A 24561-nucleotide genomic window follows, 5' to 3' on the forward strand; every position below is an offset into this window, starting at 1 on the left:
AGGCAAATCGGGCCTTGAATAGTAGGCTGAGAAATGCGTTCTGGCTACTAGGTACGACATATATATATATATATATATATATATATATATATATATATATATATATATATATATATGTATATATATATATATATATATATATATATATATATATATATATATATATATATATATAATGAAATGGGTTGCTTTATCATTTCTTAAGAAAAAAATTAGAGAAAATATATTAATTCCGGAAAACTTGGCTTATTAGGCAAATCGGGCCTTGCATAGTAGGTCGAGAAGTGCGTTCTGGCTACTAGGTACGACATATATATATATATATATATATATATATATATATATATATATATATATATATATATATATATATATATATGTATATATTTATATATATATATATATATATATATATATATATATATATATATATATTTATATATATATATATATATATATATATATATATATATATATATATATATATATATATATATATATTGTGACGATAATCTCCTTCAAGAGATTGAGCCTGCTGTTCCCTCCTAAGTTCGTCGCTATACATCCCTATACAACTAATATGGAAGAAATATCCAACAAGTACAACTCCAAGGTTTGCCAGAGAGCAAACGTATTCAGCACCAGGAACACCTGCTCCGCCTCCACCACTCGAACCACCAAACTACCTGTCCGTCGCCTGCTCATCGCTGATTGGCTGGTGGTCAGTTGCACCCGCTCCTCCACCGCCACACTACCTGATGTCTGGGGCCGCCACGACCTGCAGACCTCAGAATATCCAGTGCTTTCAACAAGTTAACACGTCTCGTTGGTAGACTAAGCTCTGGCTTACGTGTACTAAGAGAGGTGGCAGCTTAAAGCCAATATTCCTGCACCCATATTTTGCATTGTATATTGTTCACTTGTTATTACTCATTTGTCTTAACGTAACTTTTCATTTTGCCATTTGATTATTCTTATTATTTTGATTGATTGATTTTATGTTCCAATTTGTATGTCCATTTTATTCATGTTTTGCTTTTCTAACGTAATTAAAATCTCATTGTTAAATTTACTTGTGTTTTGTGTGTCTTCCCATTACCTTACCTCAGACGAAAGTTCCAGATTTTCTCTTTTTGTTTCTTTATGTGACGAGGCCATACCCCCTAGCTTTTGAAACAGCCGAACACCAACTCGTTACCGTCACAATATATATATATGTCGTACCTAGTAGCCAGAACGCACTTCTCAGCCTACTATGCATGACCCGATTTGCCTAATAAGCCAAATTTTCATGAATAAATTGTTTTCGACTACCTAACCTACCTAACCTAACCTGTCCTAACTTTTTCTACTACCTAACCTAACCTAACCTATAGAGATAGGTTAGGTTAGGTTAGGTAGGGTTGGTTAGGTTCGGTCATATATCTTCGTTCATTTTAACTCCAATAACAAAAATTGAACTCATACATAATGAAATGGGTAGCTTTATCATTTCATAAGAAAAAAATTACAGAAAATATATTAATTTATGAAAACTTGGCTTATTAGGTAAATCGGGCCTTGCATAGTAGGCTGAGAATTGCGTTCTGGCTACTAGGTACGACATATATATATATATATATATATATATATATATATATATATATATATATATATAATGTCGTACTTAATAGCCAGAACGCACTTTTTGGCCTACTATGCAAGGCCCGATTTGCCTAATAAGCCAAGTTTTCCTGAATTATTATTTTTTCTCTAATTTTTTTCTTTTGAAATGATAAAGCTACCCATTTCATTATGTATGAGGTCAACTTTTTTTTATTGGAGTTAAAATTGACGTAGATATATGACCGAACCTAACCAACCCTACCTAACCTAACCTAACCTATCTTTATAGGTTAGGTTAGGTTATGTAGCCGAAAAAGTTAGGTTAGGTTAGGTTAGGTAGGTAAGGTAGCCGAAAAACAATTAATTCATGAAAACTTGGCTTATTAGGCAAATTTGCTTATTAGCAAATTAGGTTAGGTAGGTGCTTTTACAATTTGTTATATAACAAATTGTAAAAGCACCTATAACAGAAACATAATTGAATCTGCTTTGATACAGATCACCAAAGAAAGTAATTTGAATATTAGCAGTGGTCTATATAACTTAGATCCATTTCTAATAGATCAGCTAAAGGGCGATTTAAGTAGGATCATTGGAAAACATTTGTCTCACTAATTCATTGTATATATTTACCTCTTTATGTTATAATTACCTATGTATTGTGCTTGTATGTCTGCTGTATCAGATGGGCCATTGGGCTACATCGGATGGGCCAATTGGGTGCATCTGATGGGCCAATGGGCCGTCTGCGTTGTCCAAGTATTGTACCTCACCTTACTTCACCACTCTCTCCTGCCTATTTATACCCATCACTCGATCTGTAAAATCATTCCTTCTGAAGATGTATTTAATATACGAAAGTACTTAAGGAAATTCCTGTTTCATTTTCCTCCGTGGTCTGACATTGTCACATTCGTAATCACGTGTTTATTTTCGTGATTTACACACACACACACACACACACACACACACATATATATATATATATATATATATATATATATATATATATATATATATATATATATATATATATATATATATATATATATATATATATATATATATATATATATATATATATATATATATGTCGTACCTAGTAGCCAGAACGCACTTCTCAGCCTACTATGCAAGGCCCGATTTGCCTAATAAGCCAAGTTTTCATGAATTAATTGTTTTTCGACTACCTAACCTACCTAACCTAACCTAACCTAACTTTTCCGGCTACCTAACCTAACCTAACCTATAAAGATAGGTTAGGTTAGGTTAGGTAGGGTTGGTTAGGTTCGGTCATATATCTACGTTAATTTTAACTCCAATAAAAAAAATTGACCTCATACATAATGAAATGGGTAACTTTATCATTTCATAAGAAAAAAAATAGAGAAAATATAATAATTCAGGAAAACTTGGCTTATTAGGCAAATCGGGCCTTGAATAGTAGGCTGAGAAGTGCGTTCTGGCTACTAGGTACGACATATATATATATATTTATATGTATATATATACATATATATACATATATATATATATATATATATATATATATATATATATATATATATATATATATATATATATATATATATATATATATATATATATGTATATATATGTATATATATACATATAAATATATATATATATGTCGTACCTAGTAGCCAGAACGCACTTCTCAGCCTACTATTCAAGGCCCGATTTGCCTAATAAGCCAAGTTTTCCTGAATTATTATATTTTCTCTATTTTTTTTCTTATGAAATGATAAAGTTACCCATTTCATTATGTATGAGGTCAATTTTTTTTATTGGAGTTAAAATTAACGTAGATATATGACCGAACCTAACCAACCCTACCTAACCTAACCTAACCTATCTTTATAGGTTAGGTTAGGTTAGGTAGCCGGAAAAGTTAGGTTAGGTTAGGTTAGGTAGGTTAGGTAGTCGAAAAACAATTAATTCATGAAAACTTGGCTTATTAGGCAAATCGGGCCTTGCATAGTAGGCTGAGAAGTGCGTTCTGGCTACTAGGTACGACATATATATATATATATATATATATATATATATATATATATATATATATATATGTCGTACCTAGTAGCCAGAACGCACTTCTCAGCCTACTATGCAAGGCCTGATTTGCCTAATAAGCCAAGTTTTCATGAATTAATTGTTTTTCGACTACCTAACCTACCTAACCTAACCTAACCTAACTTTTTCGGCTACCTAACCAAACCTAACCTATAAAGATAGGTTAGGTTAGGTAGGGTTGGTTAGGTTCGGTCATATATCTACGTTAATTTTAATTCCAATAAAAAAAAATTGACCTCAAACATAATGGAATGGGTAGCTTTATCATTTTATAAGAAAAAAATTAGAGAAAATATATTAATTCAGGAAAACTTGGCTTATTAGGCAAATCAGGCCTTGCATAGTAGGCTGATAAGTGCGTTCTGGCTACTAGGTACGACATATATATATATATATATATATATATAATGTCGTACCTAGTAGCCAGAACGCACTTATCAGCCTACTATGCAAGGCCTGATTTGCCTAATAAGCCAAGTTTTCCTGAATTAATATATTTTCTCTAGTGTTTTTGTTATGAAATGATAAAGCTACCCATTTCATTATGTATGAGGTCAATATTTTTTTATTGAAGTTAATATTAACGTAGATATATGACCGAACCTAACCAACCCTACCTAACCTAACCTAACCTATCTTTATAAGTTAGGTTAGGTTAGGTAGCAGAAAAAGTTAGGTTAGGTTAGGTTAGGTAGGTTAGGTAGACGAAAAAACATTAATTCATGAAAACTTGGCTTATTAGGCAAATCGGGCCTTGAATAGTAGGCTGAGAAGTGCGTTCTGGCTATTAGGTACGACATATATATATATATATATATATATATATATATATATATATATATATATATATATATATATATGTCGTACCTAGTAGCCAGATCGTACTTCTCAGCCTACTATGCAAGGCCCGATTTGCCTAATAAGCCAAGTTTTCATGAATTAATATATTTTCTCTAATTTTTTTCTTATGAAATGATAAAGCTACCCATTTCATTATGTATGAGGTAATTTTTTTTTATTGGAGTTAAAATTAACATAGATATATGACCAAACCTAACCAACCCTACCTAACCTATCTTTATAGGTTAGGTTGGGTTAGGTAGCCAAAAAAGTTAGGTTAGGTAGGTTAGGTAGTCGAAAAACAATTAATTCATGAAAACTTGGCTTATTAGGCAAATCGGGCCTTGCATAGTAGGCTCAGAAGTGCGTTCTGGCTACTAGGTACGACATATATATATATATATATATATATATATATATATATATATATATATATATATATATATATATATATATATATATATATATATATATATATATATATACATACATATATATATATATATATAAACAGTTTTTCATGTGAGTTTTCATTTGAAAGAAATCTCTGAAACCTCTTTACCGATTGCTTTGAAATTTTGATACAACGTTGCATTCGGATACGCGCGTGTTTTTATATACATGCCACCCCTGTAACAGGTAAAAACAATTTTTTGGGGAAAAAACAGCAGACTGTTACACGTAAAAGCAACACACGTTGTAATCTCCTAAAATTCCTCACCGATTGCTTTGAAATTTTGACACAACGTTCCATTCAAGTACACGTGTGTTTTTATATACCTACTATATAGATGCCACACCTGTGACAGGTAAAAATATGTTTTTTTTTAATAGAGCCATCTGTTGCACATAAGACCAACACACGCTATACTAAATATGTTATGATTCCGTAACATCTGTTACGATATATATATATATATATATATATATATATATATATATATATATATATATATGCAAACAAGCCTGAATGGTACCCAGGACTATATACAACTGAAAACTCACACCCCAGAAGTGACTCGAACCCATACTCCCACAACTGGTATGTACAGGGACGCCTTAATCCGCTTGACCATCACGACCGGACATAAGGAAGTGATAGCCGAGGCTATATGAACCACTTCCCCGCCGGCACTCGGATGGTAATCTTGGGCATAGCATTTTATCAAATCACCTCATTCTTTGGGGCACACGTGAGGAACACAAATGCAAACAAGCCTGAATGGTCCCCAGGACTATATACAACTGAAAACTCACACCCCAGAAGTGACTCGAACCCATACTCCCACAACTGGTATGTACAGGGACGCCTTAATCCGCTTGACCATCACGACCGGACATAAGGAAGTGATAGCCGAGGCTATATGAACCACTTCCCCGCCGGCACTCGGATGGTAATCTTGGGCATAGCATTTTATCAAATCACCTCATTCTTTGGGGCACACGTGAGGAACACAAATGCAAACAAGCCTGAATGGTCCCCAGGACTATATACAACTGAAAACTCACACCCCAGAAGTGACTCGAACCCATACTCCCACAACTGGTATGTACAGGGACGCCTTAATCCGCTTGACCATCACGACCGGACATAAGGAAGTGATAGCCGAGGCTATATGAACCACTTCCCCGCCGGCACTCGGATGGTAATCTTGGGCATAGCATTTTATCAAATCACCTCATTCTTTGGGGCACACGTGAGGAACACAAATGCAAACAAGCCTGAATGGTCCCCAGGACTATATACAACTGAAAACTCACACCCCAGAAGTGACTCGAACCCATACTCCCACAACTGGTATGTACAGGGACGCCTTAATCCGCTTGACCATCACGACCGGACATAAGGAAGTGATAGCCGAGGCTATATGAACCACTTCCCCGCCGGCACTCGGATGGTAATCTTGGGCATAGCATTTTATCAAATCACCTCATTCTTTGGGGCACACGTGAGGAACACAAATGCAAACAAGCCTGAATGGTCCCCAGGACTATATACAACTGAAAACTCACACCCCAGAAGTGACTCGAACCCATACTCCCACAACTGGTATGTACAGGGACGCCTTAATCCGCTTGACCATCACGACCGGATGACCATCATATGTCCGGTCGTGATGGTCAAGCGGATTAAGGCGTCCCTGTACATACCAGTTGTGGGAGTATGGGTTCGAGTCACTTCTGGGGTGTGAGTTTTCAGTTGTATATAGTCCTGGGGACCATTCAGGCTTGTTTGCATTTGTGTTCCTCACGTGTGCCCCAAAGAATGAGGTGATTTGATAAAATGCTATGCCCAAGATTACCATCCGAGTGCCGGCGGGGAAGTGGTTCATATAGCCTCGGCTATCACTTCCTTATGTCCGGTCGTGATGGTCAAGCGGATTAAGGCGTCCCTGTACATACCAGTTGTGGGAGTATGGGTTCGAGTCACTTCTGGGGTGTGAGTTTTCAGTTGTATATAGTCCTGGGGACCATTCAGGCTTGTTTGCATTTGTGTTCCTCACGTGTGCCCCAAAGAATGAGGTGATTTGATAAAATGCTATGCCCAAGATTACCATCCGAGTGCCGGCGGGGAAGTGGTTCATATAGCCTCGGCTATCACTTCCTTATGTCCGGTCGTGATGGTCAAGCGGATTAAGGCGTCCCTGTACATACCAGTTGTGGGAGTATGGGTTCGAGTCACTTCTGGGGTGTGAGTTTTCAGTTGTATATAGTCCTGGGGACCATTCAGGCTTGTTTGCATTTGTGTTCCTCACGTGTGCCCCAAAGAATGAGGTGATTTGATAAAATGCTATGCCCAAGATTACCATCCGAGTGCCGGCGGGGAAGTGGTTCATATAGCCTCGGCTATCACTTCCTTATGTCCGGTCGTGATGGTCAAGCGGATTAAGGCGTCCCTGTACATACCAGTTGTGGGAGTATGGGTTCGAGTCACTTCTGGGGTGTGAGTTTTCAGTTGTATATAGTCCTGGGGACCATTCAGGCTTGTTTGCATTTGTGTTCCTCACGTGTGCCCCAAAGAATGAGGTGATTTGATAAAATGCTATGCCCAAGATTACCATCCGAGTGCCGGCGGGGAAGTGGTTCATATAGCCTCGGCTATCACTTCCTTATGTCCGGTCGTGATGGTCAAGCGGATTAAGGCGTCCCTGTACATACCAGTTGTGGGAGTATGGGTTCGAGTCACTTCTGGGGTGTGAGTTTTCAGTTATATATATATATATATATATATATATATATATATATATATATATATATATATATATATATATATATATATATATATATATATATATATATATGTCTCATTGAATATGACCACATATTCTGTATTTACTATCTTCTGATTTAGGGCTTCTATCCCTCTAACTGTTTTCTTAGCATCAGGGCTTAGCTGAAAGAGGAGTTCTCCAAAACTCATTTTCGTAATTTCAAGGTGAACAAAAAAGTGAATTACTATAGAATGTATTACACCTATTTATACAATTTGCACAACGTTTCGAACCTCCATGGTTCATTCTCAAGTGAAAAGAATTTTCAGAACTGGTTGATTTATACCCGCACTGGGTCAGGTGATAAAGGTAAAAATATGGGGGATACATTAGGGATAAATGGGGGGTGAGGCACATAAGAACATAATAATAAAGGTAACTGCAGAAGGCTTATTGGCCCATACCAGGCAACTCCTATCTGCATACAAAGATTAATCAGGTGTAATTGGCCTGTTATTTTGAACAGTGTCTTCTGTGTTGGCATCGTTATGTTTTGGTCTTGTCGTTACTCTCATGGTGGGTAGAGTAAATAGTTCCGTGATTTTGGTGTTCATGGTAGGTTGTTCTATTCTTATGTGAATTGCTTCAAGAATTTGTAATCTTCTTGCATCTTGGGTTTTGTCTATTATACAGGGATTTTTGTTCATCATTTCTCTTGTTAGGGTGATGTCATGGGCTTGTCTCATGTGATTCCTGGGGGCACCGGATTGAAGATGACATGTCAAACGTCTCGTCAGCTTGGTCGACGTCATACCAATGTACTTAGATTGAAGGTTACATCCTTCGTGGGGACAAGTGTACATGTATACAACGCTTGATTGCTGTAGAGGGTTCTCCGTCGGCTTCGGGCTGTTTTTGATAAGGAGTTCGGAAGTCTTCTTCGTTATGTAGAATATGATCAGGTTTATATTTTGGTTAGGAGTAATGCTTTTTACTCCTTTACGGATTATTTCTTTCATTATTCTTTCCTCTTTTATATGTTCACTGTGCATGGTTGATTTGTAATATAATTTTATTAGAGGTATTGTGGTTTCTGTTCTAGGTTCTGGATTATACCATTGGTCCAAGTGTCTCCTGAACACCGCGCCACTTGTTGATTGAATATGGCGAGAGTCCTCTCTCCCTCCCGAAAGTCGCGCATGCGCAATAGCTCACCGTGAGGGTTCGAGCATAAATTATATTTATTTATTAAAGCTAAATTGAGGAATGGAGCGTTTACGAACACTCTTTATATTTTATGTGGTGATGTTTGATTCTCACAGTGCAAGTCAGTTAATGTAGACTGCACAAATAAATCAAACTCTGTGGTGGAAATAATTTTAGATTATGATGTTATTTACTGGAACAGCGATCAAACTGGGTACAGGAATTCCAGTAAACTGTTGTATACTAAAAGTAAACCTATTACTAAATTATTATTCCTAATAAAAGAAAGTAAATGGTTACATCTGTGTTAGATCTACAGGCATGTGGAAATTTAGTCTCCGTGAGTGGCTGACGCAACACTACACAATTTTAGGAGAAATTACATGATGTTTCACAACCTAATGCAGTAAATTTTACAATACTAAGCTACATATTAGTAGTGTTAGTTAATTATTACGCTTAGTACAGGAAGTACATCCCATTCTACTAAGGATTAGTAAATGAATATTAGATGTGTATGAAGCCTAATACAGGAAATACATCCTGTTGTATTAGGAATGAGAATAACTGTTGGAAATTTCCAACAGTCCCGATATACAAGAAGGGGGATAGACAGAAGGCACTGAAATACAGGTAAGTATCCCTAACTTGCATACCATGCAAGATAATGGGGAAAATTGCGCGAAAAACCTAGTCAAACATCTGCAGCGAAGGAACTTTGTGACACAACACCAACATGGTTTCAGGGATGGCAAGTCATGCCTCACAGGATTAGTTGAATTCTACCATCAGGCAACAAGCATCAGACAAGAAAGAGAGGGGTGTGCAGACTGCATATTTTTGGATTGCCAGAAAGCCTTTGATACATTTCCTCACCAAAGACTAGTGCGAAAGCTAGAGATGCAGGCAAGAGGGAAAGGGAAGGTACTCCATTGGATAAAGGAGTACCTAAGTAACAGAAGACAGCCAGTCACTGTGAGGGGTGAGGTCTCAGATTGGCGAGACGTCACCTGTGGAATCCCGCAGGGCTCAGTCCCTGGACCCATACTGTTTTTTTATATATGTAAATGATCTTCCAGATGGTATAGAATCATTCCTCTTATTGTTTGCTGATGATGCAAAAATTATGAGGAACATTAAGACGGAGGAAAATAGTATGAGGCTACAAGATGACCTAGACAGACTGAATGAGTGGTCCAACAAATGGCTACTAAGGCTGAACCCGATTAAATGTAAGGTAATGAAACTAGGCAGTGGAAACAGGAGGCCAGACACAGGATACCGAATGAGGGATGAAGTCCTTCATGAAACGGTCAGAGAGAAAGATCTTGGAGTTGATATCACACCAAACCTGTCTCTTGAAGCCCACATCAAAAGAATAAGATCTGCCTCATATGCGAGGCTGGCTAACATCAGAACTGCCTTCAGGAACCTGTGTAAGGAATCATTCAGAACCTTGTATACCACATATGTAGGACCAATCCTGGAGTATGTGGCCCCAGCATGGAGCAAGTACCTTGTCAAGCACATGGCAAAGCTTGAAAAAGTTCAGAGGTGTTCCACTGGGCTTGTCCCAGAACTAAGAGGCATGCGCTATGAGGAAAGGCTGCGGAAAATGCACCTCACGACACTGGAAGACAGAAGAGTAAGGGGAGACATGATCACTACCTACAAAATTCTCAGAGGAATTGACAGGGTAGATGAAGATAAACTGTTTAACACGGGTGGTACGCGAAGAAGGAGACACAGGTGGAAACTGAGTACCCAAATGAGCCACAGGGACGTTAGAAAGAACTTTTTCAGTGTCAGAGTAGTTAACAGATGGAATGCATTAGGCAGTGATGTGATGGAGGCTGACTCAATACATAGTTTCAAATGTAGATATGATGGAGCCCAGTAGACTCAGGAATCTGTACACCAGTTGATTGACGGTTGAGAGGCAGGACCAAAGAGCCAGAGCGCAACCCCCGAAAGCACAGCTATGTGAGTACAATTAGATGAGTACACAGGCCCGTTTTAGTGACAGTAAACAGGCCGGCCAGAAGATGCGGGCACTGTGACTGTCTCCGATCAGAGTGGTGCCATTACATATGTTAGCGTGCATGGGGCGACTTTGGACTTCCCGGAGGAGCTGTTGAGGCGTTATATCAGCCAGTTTGGAGCGGTTGTCAGTGTGTGGTTGCACCTGCTCTCCTCGGGTCCGCTTAAGGGTGTGCGGTCGAACATTCGCACCCTCGGAGTGAGGCTGCAGGCGGACATTCCGTCTCAAGTGAAGCTCCTGGGTTACTACATTCTGGTGTATTATGCCCAACATCCTCGTACGTGTTTTCGTTGTGGTCTCTTAAGCCATCAGGCTGCTAGGTGCTCTGCACCTGTCGTCGCAACCGTCAACCTATCCCGTGAGAAGGACTTCCCATCGTTCCCAGTGGAGGAGGATTCGGTGGCTGTGGATGTGGTCTTTGGCTGCTGACGTGCCCTGTGTGTCGCCTGTTGCGCCTCTCCTCAGGAGGTTGTGTCACCGTCGGGTGCTCGTCCTGCCCCGGTTGCTGTACCGGATGCTCCCGTGGTTCCTCTGGGTTCCATCTGCAAGGCTTCCCCGTCTTCATGTTCTTCAACTGTGGTGCCTGTCACTGCACTCTCGCCGTGTGCCCAGGCTGTGCTGGGTGCTGGGGTGGCTGTGGGGCCTTCTACTGTGCTCGACCTGGTTCCCCGTGTGGTTGAGGATGCTGCCGTCCTGCGGAGAGCGTCGGTTCGCCTGGCTTGTGTTGGCCGGGTCTCTGCGTCGACATCTGGCTCTGATGATGTGAGGCCGGTGCCCAAGCGTTCCCGGCTTTCTTATTCTGTCTGGGCTGATGTGGGTGAATTCGACGATTGTGGGTCTTCCAGCGACGGCGGTGTGGTTCCGGTTGCATCGCATTCTTCGGTGGTGGCGGAGGTCTATGTGCCTGCGGATACCAATGACGGTGTTTCGGACTTCCTTTCTGGTGTGGTGCCTGTGGCTCTTGCTTTGGGTGCATTGCCTGCGTCTGATGGTTCTGGTTTGGCGTGGGGGGTGGTTCCTCCTGCTGAGGTTCGTGGTCAGCGTGGTGGTGATGAAGAAGGCTGCTCGCTCTGGGGGTTTCGTACCCCCAGCCTCAGTCCCTGTTTCATCAGCGGCGGTTTTGCCACCTCTCCCGTCTCCGGCCGTATCTTCTGCTTCTCCTGCGGTGTCTGGGGTGGTGTTACTTCCTCGGCAGCCTTCGCCTTCTTCTCCTGTGCAACCGGCGGTGGGGCCGTCTGTGCAGCCGGGGGCGGGGCCGTCTGTGCAGCCGGCGGCGGGGCCGTCTGTGCAGCCGGCGGCGGGGTCGTCTAGGTGGCCTACGAAAGAACTTCTTCGGTATCTTCTGCTCCCTCGGGGGAGATACCTGATTGATGGGGTTCTGGGAGTTCTTCTACTCCCCAAGCCCGGCCCGAGGCCAGACTTGAATTGTGAGAGTTTGGTCCACCAGGCTGTTGCTTGGAGCGGCCCGCAGGCCCACATACCAACCACAGCCCAGTTGGTCCGGCACTCCTTGGAGGAAACAATCTAGTTTCCTCTTGAAGATGTCCACGGTTGTTCCTGTAATATTTCTGATGCTCGCTGGTAGGACGTTGAACAACCGTGGACCTCCTGTGTTCATACAGTGTTCTCTGATTGTGCCCATGGCACCTCTGCTCTTCACTGGTTCTATTCTGCATTTTCTTCCATGTCGTTCACTCCAGTACGTTGTTATTTTACTGTGCAGATTTGGGACCTGTCCCTCCAGTATTTTCCATGTGTATATTATTTGGTATCTCTCTCGTCTCCTTTCTAGTGAGTACATTTGGAGAGCTTTGAGACGATCCCAATAATTTAGGTGCTTTATCTCGTCTATGCGTGCCGTATTTGTTCTCTGTATTCCCTCAATTTCAGCAATCTCTCCTGCTCTAAAGGGGGAAGTAAGTACTGAGCAGTACTCAAGACGGGACAACACAAGTGATTTGAAGAGTACAACCATTGTGATGGGATCTCTGGACTTGAAGGTTCTCGTAATCCATCCTATCATTTTTCTGGCTGACGCAATACTTGCTTGGTTATGCTCCCTAAACGTTAGGTCGTCAGACATCATTATTCCCAAATCCTTGACATGCTGTTTTCCTACTATGGGCAGATTCGATTGTGTTTTGTACCTTGTATTATGTTTAAGATCCTCATTTTTGCCGTATCTGAGTACCTGGAATTTGTCATCATTAAACATCATGTTATTTTCTGCTGCCCAATCGAAAACTTTGTTAATATCTGTTTGTAGTTTATCAATATCTTCAGCAGAGGAAATTTTCATGCTGATTTTTGTATCATCTGCAAAGGATGACACGAAACTGTGACTTGTGTTTTTGTCTATATCTGATATGAGGATAAGGAACAGCAGTGGTGCAAGGACTGTACCTTGAGGTACAGAGCTTTTAACTGCGCTCGGACTCGATTTTACTTGATTGACTGTTACTCTTTGTGTTCTGTTCGACAGGAAATTGAGTATCCAGCGTCCTACTTTACCAGTTATACCCATTGACCTCATTTTGTGTGCAATCACTCCATGGTCACATTTGTCGAATGCCTTTGCAAAATCTGTGTATACGACATCTGCATTATGTTTTTCCTCTAATGCCTCAGTGATTTTGTCATAGTGGTCAAGTAGCTGTGTAAAGCATGATCTTCCTGCTCTAAATCCATGTTGGCCTGGGTTGTGGAGGTCATTGGTTTCCATGAATCTAGTGACCTGACTCTTGATCACTCTCTCAAATTCTTTTATTATGTGGGACGTTAGTGCAACTGGTCTATAATTCTTTGCCAATGCTTTGCCACCACCCTTGTGTAGAGGGGCAATGTCTGCTGCTTTAAGCGCATCTGGTATCTCCCCTGTGTCCAAGCTCTTCTTCCACACTATACTGAATGCCTGTGCTACTGGCACTTTGCATTTCTTTATAAATATTGAATTCCATGAGTCTGGACCCGGGACTGAGTGCATGGGCATATTGTCAATTTCTCTTTCAAAATCTGCCACGCTCGTGTTGATATCAGTTATATTTACAGGTGTTTGAGTATCATTCATAAAGAAATTGTCCGAAGCTTCCACTTTCATGCTGAGTATCAGAGTGCTAAACATGTCCTCACACTGCTTTTTTAGGATTTCACTAATTTCTTTGCCATCCTCAGTGTATGAACCTTCACTAATACGAATAGGTCCAATACTGGCAGTGGTTTTCGCTTTTGATTTAGCATATGTGAAGAAATATTTTGAGTTTTTCTTTATTTCTTGAATTGCTTTCTGTTCTAGTTGCCTTTCTTCAGTCTGATAGGAATGCTACAGTCTCTGTTCGATTTCTTCAATCTCCCTGTTTAAATTATTTCTTCTTTGTATGGAGAGTCGTGTCTGCTTAAGCATTTCCGTTAATTTCTTCCTCCTTTTGTAATGTCGTCTGCGTTCTCTTTCTACATTGGACCTCTTTCTGGCTTTCCTCAAAGGAACATGTTTCCGACAGACTTCATAGGCTTCAGAAGTCAGTTTTTCTATTCCTTGTGTAGGATTTTTATTTCTTAGAACATTTTCCCATTGAATGTTTGTAAGTTCCCTGTTTATTTTCTCCCAGTCTATCCTCTTATTATTAAAATTGAATTTATTGAATAGCCCTTCTCGCTTGTTGTTTCTCTTGGGCCTACTACCGTTATTAATGTTAGTTTGCACTTCAATGAGCTTGTGGTCCGAGTACGTAGTGACTGAGACAGTAATGTCTCTGATTAGCTCCTCGTTGTTCATGAATATCAGGTCCAGCGTGTTTTCGTTCCTAGTTGGTTCTGTAATCTGCTGACTGAGCGAGAATTTGTCACAGAATCTCAGTAGTTCTCTGACCTGTGGTTGGTTATTTCCAGGTTGAATTCCTGCTATGATGTTATTGTTTACAATTCTCCATTTTGAACTGGGTAGATTGAAGTCTCCAAGGAAGATGATATCTGGTACTGGATTTGCTAGGTTATCAAGGATATTCTCTATTTTGTGTATCTGTTCAGTGAATTCCTCAACTGCTGCATCTTGCGGTTTGTATATCAAAATAATAAGTAGATTCATATTTTCTACATTGATTCCAAGTACCTCTACCACCTCATTGGACGAGTTCAGGAGCTCTGTGCATGCCAGCTCCTCTTTAATATACAGACCTACTCCTCCACTTGACCTAATTACTCTGTCACATCTATATAGATTATAATTCGGAATCCAGATTTCACTATCCATGTGGTCTTTTGTGTGGGTTTCTGTAAATGCACTAAATATTAAGTTCGATTCTATTAGGAGGCCATTTATGAACTTAACTTTATTTCTAGATTTTGGTTTCAAGCCTTGTATGTTTGCAAATATGAATGATTTCCCACATTGCGTGTCACTTTTGGTGGGCTTTGATGTAACACTGTAAAGGTGCTTGGTTTAGTTGTATTTAAAATACATAGAGATACATGAGTCACAGACAAGGATTTGACAGGCGCCATTCTGGCGGCCTGAATCTCACACCTCTAAGAGTTAATGACCACCAAGTGACCTGAGGTCACCCATGAGAATTTCACCTTGCAAGGAGTGGCGTGGTAGAGAGCCGGAGGCTATATACTTGTGGGCAGAGTTAGCTACTAGGTTCCCCAATATATACTCGGAGAGCTATCGATTCGAGAGCATTAAAAACAGGAGCCAGCCAGCAGAGCAGAGAAGACAGCCTAGCCAGGGAGGCTGTCGGCCAGCAGGGCGGGACAGTCTGTCAACTACAGACTCCCCCCCCCCCTCCTTCTCTATCCAGCTATAGGCAGACACTTGGTGAGTTGAACACTAAGGTGACTTGGTCGTGTTTACAAGTGTTGTGTGTTGTGTGTTGGGTGTATCAGGGGCAGTCAAGTTGTAGGGTTCTCAAATTCTTGGATGATGGCTCACTTTGAATATTAATCATTAACAATTAAATTGAATTGCTTAAATTATGATACTTATCATGTGAAATATAATTGAATTTATTATTTAAATGGACTTTAACTTTATTCCCTAGAGTTTTTGAGTTGAGATGAGAAAGCCTCTGCGATTTCATGATTTAATGAGTACATGATACAGATGGAACAGATTAATAATGACCTTGTGTTAACATTTTGAATAATATGGTGAGAATTTGGTGATACAGACAAGTTCCATTCCTTGTCTTGTATGTAATGGTCTAGAATGGATGGTGGCAGCATTTCTTCTACTTCTAATATCTGCATTTCTACTTCTACCTATCTATCCTTCTTTCTTCATCTACTTCTCCTACTCACTTCCCACTAACTCGTCATTCTATTCCCCCCCCCCCCCCGTTACATTGGTAGTTCTTCCCCCAATCTACCCTGGTCCAGGGTGTGTTGTTTTGGAAGTGATTCGTCCAGTTTTGGTAGTAGGACGGGTGTTGTGTGGTGTAGTACCTGCGTGATTGTTGATAATTTGTATTCCAGTCTTGTGGGCATCTCCCTTCCCCTCTGTAATCCTGTAGTGGTTCCATCTGACTGTTCCTCTCTCTGGAGATGGTTCGCCGTGCCCCTCTTCGTTATGCAATTTTTATGACCAGCTCCGAGAGCTGCCTTTTTTGCCTGATTTAGTGGTTCCTGAATTTATGGGCCCCCCATCCCCCCCGTGAAGCAGGAGAATCGTTCCCCTACTGACATGGAGTATTTGATATGGGAGGCCTACAAGCACAAGTATACTCTGCATGAGTTCCCGGAGAAGTACTCACATACTATTGTGTGATTTATTTTGTTTCCTATGTGTTGTGGGGTTGTGTCCGTTTGTGTGTATGGTTGTGGGGTGCGGTTGCGTGTGGAGGGGGGCGGGTTTGTGTTCCTGGTTCCTGGTGTTCCATCCTTTCAGTTCCTGTGTGTTCCGGTGTGCGCTTGTTTGTGAAGTGTTTGTGTGCCCTTCAGGCTGCTTGTGTGGCCCTGCATGTTTTTGTTCCCATTCTCATTTATTACTGATGTTCATTTATTTTTATTTATGTGTAGTTTTTTTGTTCTTTTCTTTTTTTCATTATGTATTGGTGCTTCTCCGTGTGTGGATGCGGAGCCGGTTGGCTTGTTTTGTTTTGTGTATCGGTGGTTGGGCTGTTGGGTGCGGGTTTGGGTACTGTGTGGTGTAATATAGTTTTTGTCCTGTATTGCGTTATGTTTATGCTTTTTGTTGGGTTTGGTGCCAGTCTTTTGGCCGGTATTTTCTGTATTTTATGCATTTTATGCATTTTCTGTATTTTGTGTCTTCTGTATTTGGAATTGTGTACTTTTGTGCTTTGTGTTTTGTGTTATAGGTTTATTGTATTTATGCGCATGCTTGCGTATCATGCAACCGTTCTCCTCACGTCTTGTATTGTTGTATCTCTGTTCTGGATTGCATTATGATTGTGTTACTTGTTGTGTTTTTGTTGTCGGCCCTTCAGGCCGGTATTTCGTCCATTTGTCCTTTTTTTTTTTTGCTTTTGTGATTTGTAGTTTGTGATTTGTGTTCTGTTTGTTTTGTTCTCGTTTATTGTATGTATACGTATGCTTGCATGTAAAAATAAAAAAATAAAAAATAAAAGTTGTGATCATGCATGACAACAAGGTGTTGTTGCTACTGTACTGTTGGTAACAGTTGAGATCATTCATGACAACTAATGGGCGAGATGCCAGTCATGCCACACATTTTACCTTGGCTAACGCAGCCCGTCCTCATAAACAAAGGACAAAGTCAATTCCATGCACCCGCCAACCCCCCCATTGTTCATGAATGAAAAACGGTTTATACACGACTCACAACTGATGACGGTCGAACACTTCGGAACAAGTGCTTCACTGACGAATTTTGTTCGAATCACAACGCTGTAAATGCTTCACCCACGTACTACAAATACAAATAATCGCCAACGGAACCTAAACACCTGACCTAACCTAGCCTATGCCTATATATACACAATATGCCAATATATTATAATATTAATTTATACTTGACAAAATTCCCGTTTTGAATGAACAGCATGTTAAAATTTATGAATGCGTCTGTGGGGGTCGACCGCTGGATGTAATGGACTTGAGTCGAGGATGGGTTAGTTAGCTATGCCCCTTATATTTAGAGAGAGTATGTTAAAGAGTCTTAAGCCATACATGTTACCAGAAACTCTTACAGTTTCTGTTACACATTTTTTGTACACATTCCATTAAACCTTCTGGTCTCGCGAGGAATTATTAGAGTGTGCAAACTTGGAACCAGTCCCTCGAATATTTTCCAGGTATAAATATTTATGTATCTCTCTTGCTTGCATTCCAAGAACTACAGTCTGGGGCCAGTTAAAGTTCTTTGCCCGTTACTCCATTTGTTTGTCCAACCCATCCTCCTGTTTAAATAGCAGTGTTTGTAACTATGTGCACCATAGTACAAAGATTGCCGTTCTAGGCAATTAGATAGTAGAACTTTCTACTCTTCATTTTCAAGAATCAGAAAATGAAGCTTAAAAAACAAACTTAAATATTCCTATGCCTAGTACAGCACACATGTACTCAATTAGGCCTCAGATATCGTGTATTAGGCCTAGGAAGGTTAGGTTAGTTTAGTTTGTCTTTGTAACATAAATAAAAATAGTTTTCCGGTTTGTCGAGCTTAATAGTACCGATTTCTACTTTCTAATTTCGTTGTACGTCGCTATATGTACTATGGTCCTCATCGTTACTATAAGTACTACCAAAACAGGAGGATAGGCTGGTTTGTCACTCACACCAAGAGTTACTCCATATGTTTGTCACTCACACCATGAGTTACTCCATATGTTTGTCACTCACACCATGAGTTACTCCATATGTTTGTCACTCACACCAAGAGTTACTCCATATGTTTGTCACTCACAGCATGAGTTACTCCATATGTTTGTCACTCACACCAAGAGTTACTCCATATGTTTGTCACTCACAGCATGAGTTACTCCATATGTTTGTCACTCACACCAAGAGTTACTCCATATGTTTGTCACTCACAGCATGAGTTACTCCATATGTTTGTCACTCACAGCATGAGTTACTCCATATGTTTGTCACTCACAGCATGAGTTACTCCATATGTTTGTCACTCACAGCATGAGTTACTCCATATGTTTGTCACTCACACCATGAGTTACTCCATATGTTTGTCACTCACACCATGAGTTACTCCATATGTTTGTCACTCACACCATGAGTTACTCCATATGTTTGTCACTCACACCATGAGTTACTCCATATGTTTGTCACTCACACCATGAGTTACTCCATATGTTTGTCACTCACACCAAGAGTTACTCCATATGTTTGTCACTCACACCAAGAGTTACTCTATATGTTTGTCACTCACACCAAGAGTTACTCCATATGTTTGTCACAAATTTTCTTACTGATGACGGTAGGGGGTCACATTTCTATCAACAATGTTTTTCAGAGCTCTCTCTTCCCTTTTGTGGGCCGTGGACAATATTTTAATAGTAGAGACCAATAATGTAATGTTGACTGTTTCGCTTCACACTGCATGGCGACTCGCCTTCCTATTAATGATCTCTCTGACATATCCGCTATAATATCCATTATTGACTAGGATAATAATGGATACTGTAAACAGCAATGATATTGTCCAAATTACACAGTTTGCTTTTACCTTACCCAAGGCGCTTTAGCAATCCCATATTTTAATTTATACTGTAGTTTGATTCTGTAGCATATACTGGAGTGGAGGGCCACGCTAATTTTAGCGATGACTGAGAGGTTCTTGACAGCAACGAATCGTAACAGAAGATTATACGAGAGACAGGTGTTGTGTTGCCGTCAAACAAGTTATGATCCAGGTATTTACCTGGTTCCTAATTATGCAAATTATATTGCTTATGTTCTATATATTAAATTAATTATTTGTTATTGATTATTGTCAATATCAGTGAACATTATTACACTGCCATATTATGTTATTTTCTAGTGCGTTGTAGTGTATCATTACATTGTATGAATCCTTATAATGGCATTGTATCATACAATCACGAGAGATGGGCCAGTGGTGCAGTCACAGGTCTTGGACGTGTGGTGGACGGAGCAGGTGTGTGAGGGTCAGTTGTGCCCACTGTGAGTGTTATTCAATTTACATTATTATAGAGCAGGAAGTATTATCATATATACATATTGTTTCTTGTTATGAGTAATAATTTTTTTGGAGAACGTCTAGGGCAGTAGAGTAGAGGTTATCTTGAGATTATTTCGGGGTTTAGCGTCTCTGCGGCCCGGTCCTCGACCAGGCCTCCTAATTTTTACACCCCCCCCCCCCCAGGAAGCAGCCCGTAGCAGCTGTATACCTCCCAGGTACCTATTTACTGCTATCTGAACAGGGCATCAGGGGTGAAAGAAACTCTGCCCATTTGTCTCCCCCGCGGATTGAACCATGAACCATATGACTACTAATCCCGAACGCTGTAACTTAGCCGTCAGACCCCTGTCAGAGGGTTACTGCAACGACTGGATGTCTCTCTTCTCAAGTAAAGTGTTTTTGCTTGTAGTTATGATTGTATTCCAGGAAGTCTGGTCTCTATGTTTCCATTATTATTGTTAGCTAAAATGATTAAATCATGTGCTTATATTTTGTAGTAATATTCATTGTGCTATTGGGTTAAATTACACTGGTGGGCTTTTTTAAAGTGTGTTTTCACTTAACCTTCGCATTAGCAGTTGAGTTGAACAGACAAATAAGGGGTTTGATGCTGCTAACAAGTCCACGAGCAGTAATAGGAACTACTGGCAACAAAGGTGTAAAGCAGGTGTGTAAGAAAGATATGAAGTAGTTGTGATCCTGGTGAAGGGCGCGATAACCTGTTTTGGTTAAAATTTTGTTTTATCAATTTTGCACTTTATTGCTTCATCAGACTTCCTTTGAAAAAGTTTGGAAAGTTTTTTTTGCTTACCTTCATCTGAACCCTGCTATACATACAGCTGCATAAGGAGGTGATGATATTGAAGGTCAGTCGCTTTGTCTCATCCCTGTATTGCTTTCTCTCCCTCCCTCTATTATTTCCTCTCTCTATTTACCTCTATTGATTCCTCATCCTCTGTTAAATTGTATCTCTTTCGTGTACAGTGCATTTCTCTCTCTTGATGGTACAGCCTTTGACGTAGTGGTGTATTGTCAGTGGTTGTGAATGTGTTCCAACAGGTATACGAGGCCACACTTCACAGTTACGACCGCTTGAGTTAAGAGCAAAGATCATAAACTAGAGTAAGGCCCGTAAATATAGAGGTGTGTGTGTGCAGGGCATTAGTTGTGTTAGTCCAGAACGAAGGTAGAGCTGCATAAGTGGCCTCGAGTATAGAGTCAGGGGATGGCCAGTGCTCTAATATATTATAATCGGTTTATCCTTCTGTTTCTGCTTCTACGTCTTTCCCCTCTGTCTCAGTTTTTGTCTCCAAGTCTCTGTTTAGTTCTCTTTCCCCCCCCCCCCCTCTCTCTCTCTCTCTCTCTCTCTCTCTCTCTCTCTCTCTCTCTCTCTCTCTCTCTCTCTCTCTCTCTCTCACTCTCCCATTCTCTCTCTCTCACTCTCCCATTCTCTCTCACTCTCCCATTCTCTCTCTCTCTCCCTCTCTCTCTCTCTCTCTCACTCTCCTATTCTCTCTCTCTCTCTCTCTCTCTCTCTCTCTCTCTCTCCCATTCTCTCCAGAAATTCAAACCAGGATAAGAGCAAAGACTTAGTTTGTCTATAGTTTATCTAAAAGTTTATAGATTGTATTATATTATATAGTTTATTGTTAAACTTTTAGACAAACTATAATTTTGTCTATAGACAAACATTTATTACTCAAAAATACAAAGAATAAATCATAGTATCATCAGGTTTAACAAACTAGCATCACGATTAAATAAAATCAGTTCTTCACCAAATAAACTGCGATAGGCGGCTGCTCAATTTTCGCCAGTAGCCTCCTCGTTGCTTGGGATAGATAACTTCCATATAAAAACAACTCTAACAAGAGGTAGTAACGTTCTCACCTTACACTGCATCATCCATAACATATAGATTCATACACTCCCTCAAAACACAATGATGTCCATATAATTCTCTGTTACGTCCTGAGGCCCACCACTAACACTATCCATCTATGGGTCCTCAAATCAGGTAGAATTCTTGCAGTTTCTTCAATATTTGCTGCTACTTGAAGTCTCACTTTATACATGTGAAGTTCTTCTATACGGCGTCCATAAACGTGTAGTTCCACTACACTTGAAGTTCCGCTCTACTATTGAAGTTCCACTCTACCAGTGAAGTTCCACTCTACCAGTGAAGTTCCACTCTACCAGTGAAGTTCCACTACACACTGGAGATGCACCATATAATCTTCACCAGACACGATGCTCAGACACGAACTTCACCATACACAAACTTGTAATTCCATTACCATACCATAATAACATATTCTCCTATCAAAACATAAATAACATATATTTACAAACATTAAGTTTCATCATCCAGTGTCCCACTCAGCGCCGATCTTACTGCGGAGGGTACTCCCCAACAGCTGGACGCGTCCACACTGAAAGTCTCCTCTGCCGGACGTCGTCGGTAGCTCTCCCTCCTCAGTCACACACTGACCTCAAGCGAGTAAGCATGTGTCGCGCTTGCCTCCGCAATGTCAAATAATCTCAAACTCATTATATCTTCTCACTATTTTCATAAACTCTCTAACCTACATCCACAAGCGCCCTGTACGATCGCTGGGCACACGATCAAACAATAACAAGCAATATATTATAGTATAAAGAACAATTACCGCAGAAAAACAGAGCGACGACGCTTGTCCACTGGCGCCACTCCTTGTCGTCCACCAATCTCACTTGGACTGCTGCTAAATGTTTCTTCCAGTCCCAACTTGAGTAAGAGAAGTCGTCTAACAGGTTCCATACAGGTACACCTGCACAATCTATCCACTAAAAGATTCAGAAACATTGAAATGGAATTGTAACATATTTAGTATAGTATGTGTGTTGCTCTTACATGCAACAGATGGTGCTTTTTGTCAAGAAAAACATAATTTTACCTTTAACTTTCGGAGATTAGCGGTTATGCACAAACTAATATTTCCGTTTTTATTTATATAGATGTGTTTTTCATGTGAGGGAACTCTTCAAAACCTCTTTACTAATGGCTTTAAAATTTTGACACAATGTTGCATTCAAATAGGCACATGTTCTTTATATACCTACTATATACATGCCTCACCTGTGACAGGAAAAAAATATGCTTTTTCGGAAAACAGTGCCATTTGTTGGATGTAGGAGCAACACACCTTGTAATCTCCAAAACTTCTTCACCAATTGCTTTGAAATTTTGACACAACGTTCCATTTAAACACACATGTGTTTTCATATACCTACTATAAAGATGCCACACCTGTGACAGGTAAAAAATATATGTTTATTTTTTTAACTGCACTATCTGTTGCACGTAAGAGCAGCACACACTATACTAAATATGTTACGATTCCATTTCTATGTTTTCGAAAGCATTGATAAATTGAATTTTCATAGATTCGATTTAGTTTCATTTTGATTTAATTATTTTGTGTGACATTGCCTTGGAATTGAGCTGTGTTGTTTACCATACCATTCATTTCGTGTGTATAGTTTATTTTTTTAGTTTTTTCATTGATTTTCAATTCGTTTTTTTAACTGCTCTTCTCATTTTTTCAGTGATGGGAACATCAGATCATTTAATGTTCCTAATTTTCTAATGGGAATGTGAGATCATTTGGGAATCCATCAGACGAGGGAGTGGGATATTGTGGGGAGGACGAGGGGATGGGAGTGGGGGATGGTTGGGAGGATGAGGGGACAGGGGTGGGGGAAATGGAGAGGAGGACGAGGGGACAGCGGAGTTGGGGATGGTGGGGACGAGGGGACGGGGGAATGGAGAATGATTGGGAGGACAAGGAGACAGGGGAATAGGGGATGGTGGGCAGGAAGAGGGGACAGGGAAGAGGAGAATGGTTGGGGGAGGACGAGGGGATGGAGGAGTGAGGAATGGTTAGGAGAACGAGAGGACCGGGGAGAGGAGAATGGTGGGGGAGGACTGGGGGACAGGGGAAGGTTGCTGTGGTTCAGCAACGCATGTAAACGCACATGCGTTGCTGAGCCAAAGCAATGCGTGGCCGGGTACAGCTAGTATATATTTATATATATATATATGTATATATATATATATATATATATATATATATATATATATATATATATATATATATATATATATATATATGCAGAATAACCACATATGAAAAATAGAAAATGCTTAACGCGTTTTCGGCTAATTCGCCTTCATTAGAGCAAAGTAGAATCCACTTTGTTCTACTTTGCTCTGATGAAGGCGAATTAGCCGAAAACGCGTTAAGCATTTTGTATTTTTCATGTGGTTATTCTGCATATATGCATATATATATATATATATATATATATATATATATATATATATTACATCATTATATATATATATATATATATATATATATTACATCATTATATATATATATATATAT

The sequence above is a fragment of the Procambarus clarkii genome, chromosome 26 (assembly GCF_040958095.1).
Source record: "Procambarus clarkii isolate CNS0578487 chromosome 26, FALCON_Pclarkii_2.0, whole genome shotgun sequence".
Lineage (NCBI taxonomy): Eukaryota > Metazoa > Arthropoda > Malacostraca > Decapoda > Cambaridae > Procambarus > Procambarus clarkii.